The sequence below is a fragment of the Lytechinus variegatus genome, chromosome 1 (genome assembly GCF_018143015.1).
Source record: "Lytechinus variegatus isolate NC3 chromosome 1, Lvar_3.0, whole genome shotgun sequence".
NCBI classification, from domain to species: domain Eukaryota; kingdom Metazoa; phylum Echinodermata; class Echinoidea; order Temnopleuroida; family Toxopneustidae; genus Lytechinus; species Lytechinus variegatus.
In genome coordinates, this window is record NC_054740.1 from 41867161 (window position 1) to 41881520 (window position 14360).

A 14360-nucleotide genomic window follows, 5' to 3' on the forward strand; every position below is an offset into this window, starting at 1 on the left:
GTTCTTTGTAATTTTCGATTAAATGATAATAATAATAATTTTACTAACAACAACCATATCAGTCTGCATTCATAGACAATGATAGGTAGCAGGTATCAGTAGAAGATACGCAATGTTTCTTAGGCGAGTATTCCTCCTTTCGTCATCCTGGGTGTAGAATAGTACGTAAACAATCGACCGGTTTGAAAGACGTCGATATGGAAGTGCAGCGGCCGAGCGGTCTAAGGCGCCCGAACAGACAGTCACGTGAAAGTCCGGGGTTCGATCCTCGGCCACGGCACGTATGCCTGAGACCAAGGTATTCAGGTCTTCTCAACGCGTTGCTCATTTATCCTTAGGCTTAGACCTTAGCTCGTTCCATCCACTTATATCCACAAGGGTCCGCCACTGGCGTCGATTTATCCTACAAAATTGGAAATGCTAATGTAGACATTTTATATGCATTCTTGCTAACTATGCGTGAACTTGTTTTTGAGAAAAAAATGATATGTATGTTGCCTAGAATAAAACACATTTTCGACCAAAATTATTCTAAAATGAATAGGCCCATCGGTAGATTATAAACTATGAATACGATTTGTTTAAAGTGATTGGTTAACGTTGGTTTGACTTTTAAAAAATCTGAGCTAGGTCACACTTGTCACCTGTGTCTGTGATATGTTACAAAAATGAAGCCCAGAAAAAATTGCGTTCGAAAATAATTATTTAGTGCTTCAAAAATTGAAATATAAAGTGACCGGAAACACCATCTTAAATTCATCCCATACACTTAATATGTGTACTATTTAGGTGTCTATAAGACGCCTTTTTACAAAATCGGGGTTGGCCTTGTAGTTTTAGCTTTTCATTCTCAATAATAAAGGTTGTTTTCAGGGTTTATTAGTTCTAATACATGCATTTGTACACATGTTTTATCTTGTTTTGAGAATTTTTTAAATCAGCTGCTCACAAAGTTAAACAATACCTTTAAAGCAATATGCACTCACTAATTTTTTTATTCCTACAACTCTTTTCAACAAATTTACAAATAAAGTTAAATAAACATCTGTATTTTTAGAAATTACATCTACATGATCTAACAAGGAAATATTTGAAAAAAGCGTCTCTATTTACAAAAAAAAATAATAAAGTAGTGTTTTCTATAACATATACATTAAAATTGTTGCAGGTATAACTATTATAGAGCCTAACAGTTAAGTAACCAATACAGGGATGAGCATTCGCATTGTTTATATGTACATTGTTCCCTCCGTAATTACCTTTACCGGGGCAGTAGCAGGCGACCAGCGGTGAGAAGGACGGATGATATTAAACGAGCATAAACCAATCAATTAAATCGTCAGAGATAACGCGTGGTTCATACTTTTAAAGGGGAAGTTAACCCTGACAACAATTTATTGTGAATATAGCAGCAAAAAATATTACCGAAGATTTTAGAAAAATCTACCAAAGAATAAGAAAGTTAGTAAAGTTTTATTTATTTGATTTGTGACGTCATATGCCAGCAGTTTTCCGCCATATCGCATGCATGGTGTGGTAAAAAAAAATCAATGAAATGTCGTTTTCTCTAAAAATCAAAAAGCTTTTACTGCACCTTCAAAATATCATAGACAAATCATTTCATATCCGTTTCTAGATAGAAAATAGAAATAAGTAATCACGAGTCATTATAAAATTGGAATTAATGCATGTTACATTCATAACTTAATGCGACAGGTGCTCGTTTATGACGTCACAAATAAAAAAAACCCTTAAAATTCTAATAAATGTCTTTATCTATAATGGATTTTCCCCCAACCCTCACTTAAGTTTTTTTTCTGTTAATTTTTACAACAAACTCTTCTTCAGCATGTTCAGGGTGAACTTCCCCTTTAATTTTTCTGCAACTCGTAGTTGCATTGCACGCATGACAAGAGTGTCCATTCGGGCAATCAATAAAAAAGGCTTTAATTCACTAGTGGCTAATGAATTATAAATAATATGAACGTGATGAAAGAGAAAGGTATTGCCTTTGTTTTTCATCTAGTTGCAAACCGTGATCAGCCATGCATGACAAAATAAATTGGGTACGATATTAAATGCTATTAAATTTCAGACGTACACCATCGGAAATATTTTCCGCGCCTACCATGCACATTGAACTTCATACTATAAGCATACTCGATCTATTAGTGATGTAAGAAAGAAAAAAAAAAACATTACACTGACAATTATATCAAGTCTCATGTAAAATAAGTAAATATTGACATTTTGCATTTTTGCTTGTTTTAAAAAAATGACTCTTTTGACTGAGTGACGTCATCGGCTCCGTCATTTGCATACCGACCGGCATGACTATAAAGAGTTTTGTGAAATTAAGCGAATCTTTAAATTATCATTACTTTCTCACTTCACATCAGACTTTGACGAACATTAATTTCATGCTTGTTTTTTGCAATTTTGTTGGGATCGACTAATCATTTAAAGGACAAGTCCACCCCAACAAAAACTTGATTTGAATAAAAAGAGAAAAAATCAACAAGCATAACACTGAAAATTTCATCAAAATCGAATGTAAAATAAGAAAGTTATGACATTTACAGTTTCGCTTCATTTCACAAAACAGTTTTATGCACATCTCGGTCGGTATGCAAATGAGGGAACTGTTGACATCACTTACTCACTATTTCTTTTGTATTTTATAATTTGATTTTCTCATCATTTTCATGTGAAATGGAGTTTCATTCCTCCCTGAACACGTGGAATTCCATCATTTCAACATTTTCTGCTTCAGGCAAGGAGGTCCTAATCATGAAATTCGTAAAAATTGAAATATTGTATAATTCAAACAATAAAAAACAAAAGAAATAGTGAGTGAGTGACGTCATCGACTCTCATTTGGATGTAACTGGCTCGTTCATATAACTATTTTGTTAAAAATAAGCGAAACTTTGAAATGTCATAACTTTCTTATTTTACATCCGATTTTGATGAAATTTTCAGCATTGTGCTTGTCTAATTTTTCTCTATTGATTCAAATCAATATTTTTTCTGAGGTGGACTTGACCTTTAAAGATTCTGACATATCATTTCAGGCATACGTTCTGTATAACGTTAAATGTAATACAGTATTATTCCTCAATGTTCGTTTACCTTATCATAGAGTCCATGTTTTCTTTTCTTTTGTTTTTACTTGTGCTTTCATGAAAACAGTTTATGAAGGAAGAGCACGACAATGATTTGCGGCAAAGAATTCGGCAATGTCTAATTGGGGGGGGGGTAGTCCTTAAGACTGAAATTTAAGTACAGTTTAGATTCATTTTTACACAAAGATTAGGCATTATTTTCATAAGGACTCGATAAATAATGCGAGTGCGAATCGCCACCTGAAATGTTCATAAATTATTTAGGGAATTTAACATTCAAAAGACTGGGCTATTTCAACACCTTAGAAGACAGTGGGGGCGATTCAGCCCCATCCCCTTTTGATCTCGACCGTCGATCGCGTGTTTTTTTTTACTAAAAATACTACTTACTTGGATTTATACACAAATTCACGTTTTTGAGCAATTTTGCATGCACTTAATACAAAAATAGTGCGTAATTTCGGAAACGTGTACCCGGGGTCACATTTTTTTGGCCTCGAAGTTGAAAGTTAATAAGTCAGCGAGCGACGCGCTCAAACAATTTTGCGCGGCGGATTTATCACGAAAAATGTCGAGGGGTGAATCAGCCCCCCCCCAGTCTAATTAGGGTTAAACCCCACAACAGAATGTTCTAATCTAAGCATTTTTTTCATGCCTCTACTTACCAATTAAAGTGAGCGCGAAGTTTTGATTAGCAGACCTGAAACCGGACATTTAGCAATCATAAACAGGGCCCGTATCTCACTACGAAAACATTATGCAAGTGCAAAGTGCGAGCCACATGTATATGATGGTGGGCCCCAAGTCTGCGCACCTAACGATTTGAGTTAAGATTTAAAGTGAATTTCTTTTTATTTCACAAAATCTTTCAGTTGATAATGTTTCTTACATCATAATGAGTTAGTTTGCGAAATATCTCATAAAAATTTGAAAGAAATATATGATTTTCTTGGAAAAAACCTCGGGGTGTCATTTTCAGATTGAAAAAAAAAATGGTACCCCATGTCTGCGCACTCATTCACTTTGCACACGATTCGGGGATTTTGATGACAAAGGCTGCATTTTGAGGCTGTCGCATTTAATGCCCTGAATTCATTATTTTTCCACCATTTTGAGTCAGATTTTTTTATGAATACCTGTCTGTATTGCATGTGTAAAGTTCGTGCTCATTGCGTATCTTCTTTTACTAGAATTGCGCAGATACGCGGGTGCGCAGACTTGGGAGACCGCGCAGACATGGGGGAACTGACCATACTGTATATACTGGACAGAAAAGGAAAGCTATAAATTTCTATAGGCCTATACTGTTTGACAATTAACAAGTGGAACGCCTCTGGCAGTTTCGCCTGCAATACGCGATTCGATAAAGCAGCAGTGGTTGTTTAAAACGAGTCGATGATTTTCCACACACAGTAAATATAGGCAAGTGATCAGATACTTCGGAATACAGCAATCCTCCAGTTATCTTTTTGTCGTGTATATTAAAAATATGTTATCAATTAAGGTTGAGGAGTGTATGTTAATTCTAGTTGGCCTGTTAAAGAAAGAATAAAATCCATATGAATTCATCAGTTGCAGAAACCTATTAGAGAGATTGTTCTGATGCAATGGAAGAAAGTTAACATTAAAATCACCGAGAAAATATATCTGCTTATTTTCGTCTGCTAATTTGCTAACGCATTGCTCGAAATTATCATAAAATAGATCAAAGTGAGTATCAGGAGCTCTATATATTACACCTAAAATTAAGTTTTTGCATTGAAGATTGTCAATTGCAATAAAGAGAACTTCTGTTTGATCAAATTTAACATCATTTCGAATTTTGAAATTTAAATGATTGGCTACATAAAATGCGACGCCACCGCCTCTCTTACCTATACGATCAGCTCTGACCAAATTATAGTTAGGTAAATTAAACAATGGTGGGGAAGATTGGTGTAACCAAGTTTCACTTATTCCAATTGCAGTGAATCTAAAATGTTTTAATGAATCGAGAAGATTTTGAAGATCATCAAAATTCCTGTTTAAGGTTCTAGCATTGATATGCAATAATTTAACATCTTCTATATCATCTTGAAATGTTTCACTGAATTCAGTAGGAGTATAATATTTTCTCTCAAAAGGATATTCATTTATAGCGTTGTAAAAAATAAAAGGATAGTTATTCATCGCCATGATGAATTATTGAAACCCCAGAAGGGAAATACAGATAAGAAAACAAGTGTAGGTCCTTGTGCAGTTGCGTGCAGGTGCATATGCGAATATGAAAAGCAATATACAGAGTTATCTGTGAATAACACCCGTCATGACCTTTCGAGCTTATCATGAAAGGGAAAAAGAGATAAATTAAGAGATTATCAAGAAAATAGATTTACGAGGTAAAATCAGAAAAAGAAATAACAATGCAGGAAAACATGGTCTGTCGATATTGGTGTGTGAATAAACCATCCCCGCTGTGAGTTTAAGAACAAAATAAAAGAAAACTCAGTCAGATCAGACAAACTCAGCAATCGCGTGTGTCATAACACACACAACATACTACACATAGGTATAGCCTATACTGAACAAAAGACCGGTATTAGGTGATCTGTCATATAGACAGACCACCTAATAATATATGAAAGTGAAATTTAGCACTGGTCATTTACGGTTTAGGAAACATAAGGGAAAAATTGCTCTCATCTAGCGGGTGGATAGATGGAATGGCAATATAGGTTTACATGAGTGCTTATGTATGAGCGTATTATTCTGCCCAAGTGATCCTCACTTTGGCAATGCGACAAGGATGTGTGATGTCACTGATGAACAACTTTCCCTTTGGTGGACTATAAAATACCCTCAAAATGTCTCTTTTTGCTTTTTTCTTATGATGATACAAACTCTTAATCCATGATGTATTCTTAAAAAATGTGTATTACATGCCCTCATGTAAACAGAACACATTATTTATGGAAAAGAGGCAATTCTAGTGAAATATATACCAAAGTAATGGGAGAGTTGTTCACAAGTGACATCACACATCTTTGTCGCATCGCCAATTTGCATTAGTCACATTTGCATTAGTGACATCACACATCTTTGTCGCATCGCCAATTTGCTATCTTCATAGCATTAGTGATCGCAATATTCAAATGCTCATAACTTTCTCATTATTTGTCCGATTTTTTCAAACTTTCGCTGATCTGTTTCTTTGATTTTTCTGTTTTCACACAAGCTATCTTGTTCCAATGGTTTCATTCTCCTTTAATAAGCGAGTGCATGCTAGCGAACAGTCCCTGCTCGTTAAAAGATCGCTTAACTATTACTCTGCACGCGTATTAAGCTAGCCGCATGCTAGTTACTAGCATGCCGCAAGCTTGCGCAAGCTAGTCGCACGCTTGCCGCAAGCTTGAAAATTTATGTAGGGGTAAGTAGTTCATATCCCTTTTCAGTAAATGTATGATATGGAATACGAACTGTCGAATATTAATTTTCCATATATGTAGGTATATGAATTGGAATGCTTAAACTGACAATATACTTTTCAATATTCTGTGAATATGTGATATAGAATATGAACCATGTAAATAGTCAATATTCAATTTCCGTATATAGAAAGAAGTATATGGAAAAAAGTATGGAATACAAAGAGTCAATATTCAGTCCACATGCGCATAAATATATGAAGCACAATACATACACAGTCAATTATCTTTTTCTTTTCTTTATTTTCATAATCTTGACATGACCAACTAAGAAGAGTATTGTCAGGTGTCACAGTGACGACTGATTGCTATATAGCTTACATATGTTTTTTCTTTTTACTTTTCTTTAGTTGTATGGTATATAAAGTACCAATATTCAGATAAACCGATGAATACTTTCCAGTAAGTTGTTGAATTCTAAATAAGGGGAATTAGAGTAAAATATCATGATACTGTTACCTAGGACGATGGAAGATTGAACTACATGCATTTTTAGCAATATCGAAAGTTACGGTGTCATTTAAGTTACGGTGTCATTTAAAAAAAACTTAATGTTAGGTTAACATTTGATGTTGACGCCGCTGCCTACGGAAAAGCAGCGCCTATACACATGATACATGTAGTCTCGCTCTGCTATGCAGGCGAGACAAAAATCATGAACATGGTAATATTGTCAGAAAATACATGTAATTTCTGCTAATACCATTCTTAAACAAAAATACATGGATGATGGACCATTTTAAATAATTTTCTTTTTAATAATCATCTATTTTTTTCATGAGGGCCAATATATTCCCCTCATCAGTGGCGTAACTACGGGGGGGCACGTGCCCCCCTCCCAATCGGCTGGCCAAAAAAAAAACGGGGAAAAGGAGAAAAAAGAGGGAGGAAGGTAGTGGGAAAGAAGAAATTATTGTTCATTATAGTAATAATTATAATTATGTTATGTTATATTACACAAGAAACGTTTTTTTTCATAACTTTATGAAACATAATTTGCTCAGGGCCTATGTCTTCATTGTTCCTGGAACTCGCAGTGTCTGTTTAACGAGATATATAATCCGGTTGTACTAAAACCACCGGTTTTCAAGTCAATATACACCAAATACATTTCCTCGCACTTCGAGTTATTATTGTTTTATGTAGTGACATATGATTCTTTTTCATGACTACTTAAAGTGATTGCCCAAATTTAAGGTCTTAATATAAAACATTTCCTGTCCGTGCTTACGTTCGCATTAGTGGATTGGTGATATACGTCTGTTCTTCATAAATTCCTAAAATCAGTCCTTAAAATGTCCCATTTTCTAATCTGGAATATCAAAATTTTTCATCATTTGGTTAGTGAAATACGTATGGTCTTAGTGAATTCCTACAAACAAGCCTTAGAATGCCCCTCTTCAGATCTGAATTTCCTAAATTTTCAGCTCGCGCTTCGCGCTCGAAATATTTGATTAGTGAGATGCGTATGTTAATCATGAGTACTATTACTGCAAGTGTTTCATGTGTTTATATGTAATTATAATAAAATCAGCAAGCGGTTGGCACTCGCATTAGATGACCTTGGTGAAATATGTATGCTCTTAATAGATTCCTAATATATAGTCCTTTAAATATCCCTCTCTTTTGGGTTAATATATACAAAAATTTCAGCTCGCGCTCGCATTGTTTGTTTAGCGAGACAGCTACGTATCATGTATAGAACAATTTGCTTATAATGTCCCTTTTTAGGTCTGAATATCAAAAATTTTCAGCTCGCGCTTCGCGCTCGCATTATTTGATCAGTGACATTCATATCCATTTAATGGCACTGTCTTTATACTTAGCAACTGAGCGCGCTTCGCGCGCTCACTAAGTGACTCAAAAATTTTGCTGGTGCCCCCCCCAATGCCGTGACCCACGGTACGCCACTGAACTGCCCCTCATATTTCTACGTCTTAGAAGCTTGTTCAAACCATAGAGCTCTGTAATAGCTCTATGTTCAAACCATGGACCTGCTGAAACTGTTATCAACGAAATGTTCCATGCAGGCCCAGCGCCGGAACATTTTGAACTGATGACAAAAAAGGATTTAAAGACCTCCAATTATATTAATCAAAATATAGCTGGACAGTGTATTGGTACAGCCTTTATGTTGTTCACGTCACTCTTCATACCAATATCCTATCGCATCTATCTTAAATTGACAAGGGGGGAGCCCTTGCTCACCCCCCCCCCCCCCATTTTGGCACGGCCACTTTGTACATGCATTGAGGTATCATAATAATGATGGTCTTTATTAAGCATCAAATCATTCTTAGCAGCCAGTGACTGAATTACAAATGTAAGGTAAAAAGATTCACGTATAAATTTGACAGACCAGTATATAAAATATACAAAATAGTAAAAGACATATATCATGGAGATCCGTAGTAGCTCCATGATATGATTAATCAATATACACACAAAAAAGGGCAAACTCCATCCAACCTTCTGATGACACGAAAATAAGACATATTTGATTGGCGGCAGTAGCGCACCTAGGATTTTCCACAGGGGGGGGACCGTCCGCCAAAAAATTTGACAAGCAAAAAAAAAAAAGAAGGTTCTCAAGGGGGAGGGGGGCAGGGACAGACTGCCCCCTCCCCCCCCCCTCCCCGTAGGTATGCTATTGATTGACGGTACGGTATGAGGTTGGTTAAGCAGTTTGAAAAACAAAGAAATTAAACTGGCAGAAATAAGAGCGTCAAAGAAGAACAAAAGCGTAACCATGGTCACAGTTGTTGGTAATTGGATTAATAGCGTATGAGAATAATTTTTAAGTTCAATACAAAAATGAGGCAAAGGGATATTATTCACCGCCATCTTGCCGAGACCGGTGACACAGATATCCCGGGGGAGTCACATTCATGTTGGAGGATGACACATTGTCGGGGGGATCTTCTGTTTTGATTTAAGCGAAATAGAAACCACGGGATCTTTGCATAAAGAAACATTATACGACAACGATTCCATGAAGCATATACTGTTGATCGCCTGGAGAAACCGTAACCTAGATCATTGAGATCAATTTCGGGAAATGTGAAGATTTAGTTTTTTTCCCTTGGCATAATATCTTGTCTCGGAGAATGAGGAGTGTCTTCGTGTCCTTATTTCCTATCAGTTTCCTAAGCAAAGTCAGATATGTTCATTTACCATGTTTGGGGTACAATCCAATTCTAGTCCTGACTTTGATATCTTGCACCAGGCCCAATGTCCTCGTTGCAAAAAAGAGCTGCCAATCAACGTAACTCAAACAATCAATCGCAATTTGATTTTTATCAAATCAAATACCTACGGTGTATTAGTACTTGCATGTGCTTAATATTATTTATGAGTTGCGTTTAAAGTATCACTCTCTCCGCAACGGGTCTCTAGTCATCCATTTTCAATTAGAATGCAAAAGGCACTAACCTATATCAACTCGATCGATAAATCAAGAAATTTTCGTTAAAGTTGTCCTACTCTTGTGCATGTCAAGACGCAAAAAGATTTTTTTAATGTACATGTATTCAGAACTACGGATGTGTGTGGCTGCACGATTATAACATATTTATTATAATTCATTACGATGGAATTGAAAGGGTTTTTCCCGGGGGGGCACTTACATTGACGAGTTGATACCATGCGCGACCAAAAAACACGTAAAAAGGATGTCTTTTTCGTGATAGGGCACGTTACGTACGTATACGTGATAAGGGTGTCAAAAACACAAAAATAATGAAAAAGGGGTATGTATTTCGCTAGAAAAATTACGTGTTTAGGGTCAAATTTGCGGGGATGATAACACAAAATTAAAGAGTTTTATAAAGGATGTCCTTTTTGCCCCAACACTTCGTGTTTAGGGTCCGATTTGCGCGAGGTGTATATACATGTAGAAGGCGGGGTACAAAACCAAATGAGGTAAAGCCGACGACCGAAGGACCCGTAACAATAATTTTTTCTACTTGTTTAGGGGTTCATTTCATGGAATATTTGCCATGAGTATCGTTTTGTTTCCAATACTTGTTAAGGGTAGGGTTTCACACGCCAATACTTGTTTAAGGGGTGCATTTTCAGAATATGGAAATTACGTGTTTAGGGTGCTTTTCCAGACCCCATGGTCGCGCATGGTATCCACTCGTGAATGGTCAGAAATTCAAATTCAAATGAGCCTATTTGTAGGCAATAGTTAGTTACCAACAATTTGAACAAGATGCCTGGCGGTCTAGGAACTACTAATAATATATAATTATAAAAAAAATTCCCTTCTTATTATATAGACGGATAATACACCGTCTACGCGTGCTTCTTAAAAGGGCATTTTACACACAGATTTGAATCTGTCTCAGTGTGTTATTGTTGTGATATCAATGTCATCAAAATTGTGGAAAAACCTATCTCAAGATTCATGAGGTATATAGGTTGCTCCATAATTTTTATACCATTTTCCCCAAAGCTTTATCACAAAAATTTAAACTGAAAAACATTACACAAAACATTGAATATATCCCCATTGCCTTGTGTTAGTATATGCAACCCCTCTTGTGTACACTGTATCGTATAGGCCTACTGGTGGAATGGGGCGGGCCCGGGAGAGAAGGGGGGGGGGCGAGCCAAAATTTCTTCCCGACTACACTTTATCTCCACGGCATGAATTTGCGAATTATCATTTGTGATTTGGTTTTTAGGCGAATCAGAGACAATCGCGTCCTCTCATTTGTATTCATCAAAACAAAACTATAACGCTCACATTCAATGTTATTTACATAGACAAGCTCAAAAGAGAACAATATTATCGTGCATCTTATTGTGCATTGATTGGTTTATCTCATCGCAAGATTCTGCTTCCTGGAATTTACGCCTACTACCCAAGGGCGGAAATCTCTCCGCAAAGGTAGCGGGGACCAGGGGCTGGAAAATTTGACAAGCAAAAAAAAGGGGGTTATTATCACCCCATAAAGTAAGGTCATCTCATCCAAAATACATGTTTTATTGGGATTTTGAATGATGTATTTCTTTCCATCATACAAGACCTGAAATAGTAGGGGGACATTTGATATTGTGTCCCCCTACTATTTTGAGAAGGGGGGACTCACCACCTGGTATTTCCGCCCATGCTTCTACCCCACACCTATTCACATAAATTCTTTACTTTTGTAGTATAATGGACTTCGAAGTTCGAATTAATTTACATTACAAAAAAACACAATATAAATTGGGGAATATGTGTTTTACTTGAATGAAAACTAATGTCAGTTGGAAGAGAGTACCCTTTTAGCTGAATCGAATTGCTATACATACCTCAATCTCAGAGGCACTGCGTCTTCTGTAGGGGTATAATCTAGGGCGGGCGGGTAGTAGGGATGTCTTGTTGTAGCTCGGGAATAGATCGTTGACCGTCGCCACACTGGACGGATGCCGGTTGGAGAAATACGCCCGATACCCGCTCTGTGACGTCATAGAGATTCTCCTGCTCAAGAGTTTTCTCCTCAAAACGGTTACATCTGAGCTGTTCAAATCTAAAACGTAAACGCCGAAGATACATAATACTGATCCCACCAAGAGGGCGAGGAAGTACGGAAAGTAACTACGAGACATTTTTGGTACTTGGTAGGATGAAAACTTCTCCGTCAGAACATTGGGGTTGAAAATGAGTGATCGAATTTGATGTAAGATAACTATTATTAGTTGATGGAACGATCGATAGATTCCGAAATCACACCACCAACCTTGAATATTGCACGTCCACAGGCCTAAGCAAGACCCTAAAATCCAGAAATTAGCGCCAAGTCTATTTGCAGGATGATCAGGCTGGTGGAAGTCCCTTATCGCTCACAGGGAACAGTTAAGCGGTCAAGGCAAACGTGCTCATCAGTTCTTCATCGTCAACAACATTCCGATTTTCATTTCATCGGTGAAGTACGGTCATGACGACATCTTTATTCCATTCGGGTAAGGACAGACGGGACATCTTGGCTTACAGAACTGTGTCAACACATCATCAGTTTAAGGTGAGCTGCAAGGTCATAGAGTATCTTCGTAAATTTATCCTTACAAGGCCAGGATGTGAGGAAAATTTGATCCGCATTCACCAGAGACAGCATCGGTCACATTCGTGTGTGACATTAGAGACAAAAAGACGGAGTAATTGGACTCGATGGGAATCTCGTCGCGGAGGTGCTCACCTAGTAAATCATTAGACAATATCGCATTCATTCATACACAATGTAGGTTGCAAACAGCAAGATAAACTGATATTGTTACACTGTATTTCCTTGTTCCATCATATTCGACAGTATCGATTGAGATATTTCCATGTGAATCGGATGCAAGAAGAATACACGGTCATATAAATATGCGGGCAAATGAAACGGTCAAAGAAGATCAAAAACAGTATTACTAACCCAAAGAATGCCTCTCTTCCCTGTCACTGTTAGTACTCGTAATATAGTACTGGACCCGGTATAGTTGAACACTTTACTCAGACATGTCGGCCTATGAAATATTTCACAAGAAATCAATATCTAAGTAGTTCATTGCCATGGTGAAACCCGTTAAAAAATCGATCCCAGATATGACAATCCGTAGCCACATTCAGTAAGACAATTCTATGTCCTTGTCGATTGTGTAGCAACATAATTCCAAAGGCATGAACTTTGAAGTGGGACCGGCTTAGGGTCCATAGATGGAACAATATTCACTTCTCGCGTTCATATCCACCATTGTACAGCATCACTTTGATTACCCAACACGCGTGATTGAAAAACGGGTTGTCGATTCGGTTATCAAATCAATCAAATTAATCCGTGAAAATGAATATCACTAGTTAATCCCATAGAAGATCCCTTTTCCTACAAATTAAATTGCATAAATCAAGAACTGTTGTATACCACGCAAACGTATAAGTAGGGCTATACCAACGAATCAGGAAAACACGCATGTTCTTTATTGTTCAACGCTGTAAACGCACGTTTTGTATTCAAATAAACTGGTCATAAAAACTACCATTAAAGTAAACGCAGACATCCGTTATTTTCCCCATAGCGTGAAACTTACTTTAGAAGACGAAAAATACATCAACGGAGAGAGCTAGAGACAAGTTGTTATTTCCTTATGGTTTTTATTTCCTTCCTTCCTCAGTATCAGCATACAGTTCACGTTGTACATCTCACCAAGAGAAAGAGTCACACTCTCCAAAGTGGAAGAGAGCTTAAAAGATGCAAATAAAAGAGATCAGCATACACGAAGACGCGAGGCAGTACCTTGGCCTATAATCATGAATGTTGAACAGTCGGATAAGTTTGCGATTAGTCAGCGAAGTCTGACTCCAGATGTAGAAGATGAAAAGAGAAATGCTCGGCTGGTGGAACGGTTAGGGTCGCCAGCTGTGAGCGCCACGAGAAGTAGAGTGGCCCCTCTCCAGGAATCGAATGCCGACATCCACTCGGGTTTTTACGAGAGAAACAGATGGATGCAGGAGTGAGACCGGGTTCGATGTGCGGTAGTGGTGGTAGTGATGATGGACGAGAGTTTGGTAATTTAGGAAGCTGTTCGCAGTCTCCGAATCGCACTTCAGACTCGGGTTAGTCTCAGGCGCACAGACTCAGTATAACGTTTCGTTGCCGAAATTACTGTGACGTGGCTGGTTTACCGTAGTCTTATATCACGTTCGAGGTATATGAGTTTTAAAAAAAAGTTTGACGAAAAGCAATTAACAATTAACTCATATATATTTTATGGGTAGTTCAATTTATTTGGCTATTCGCGCTGT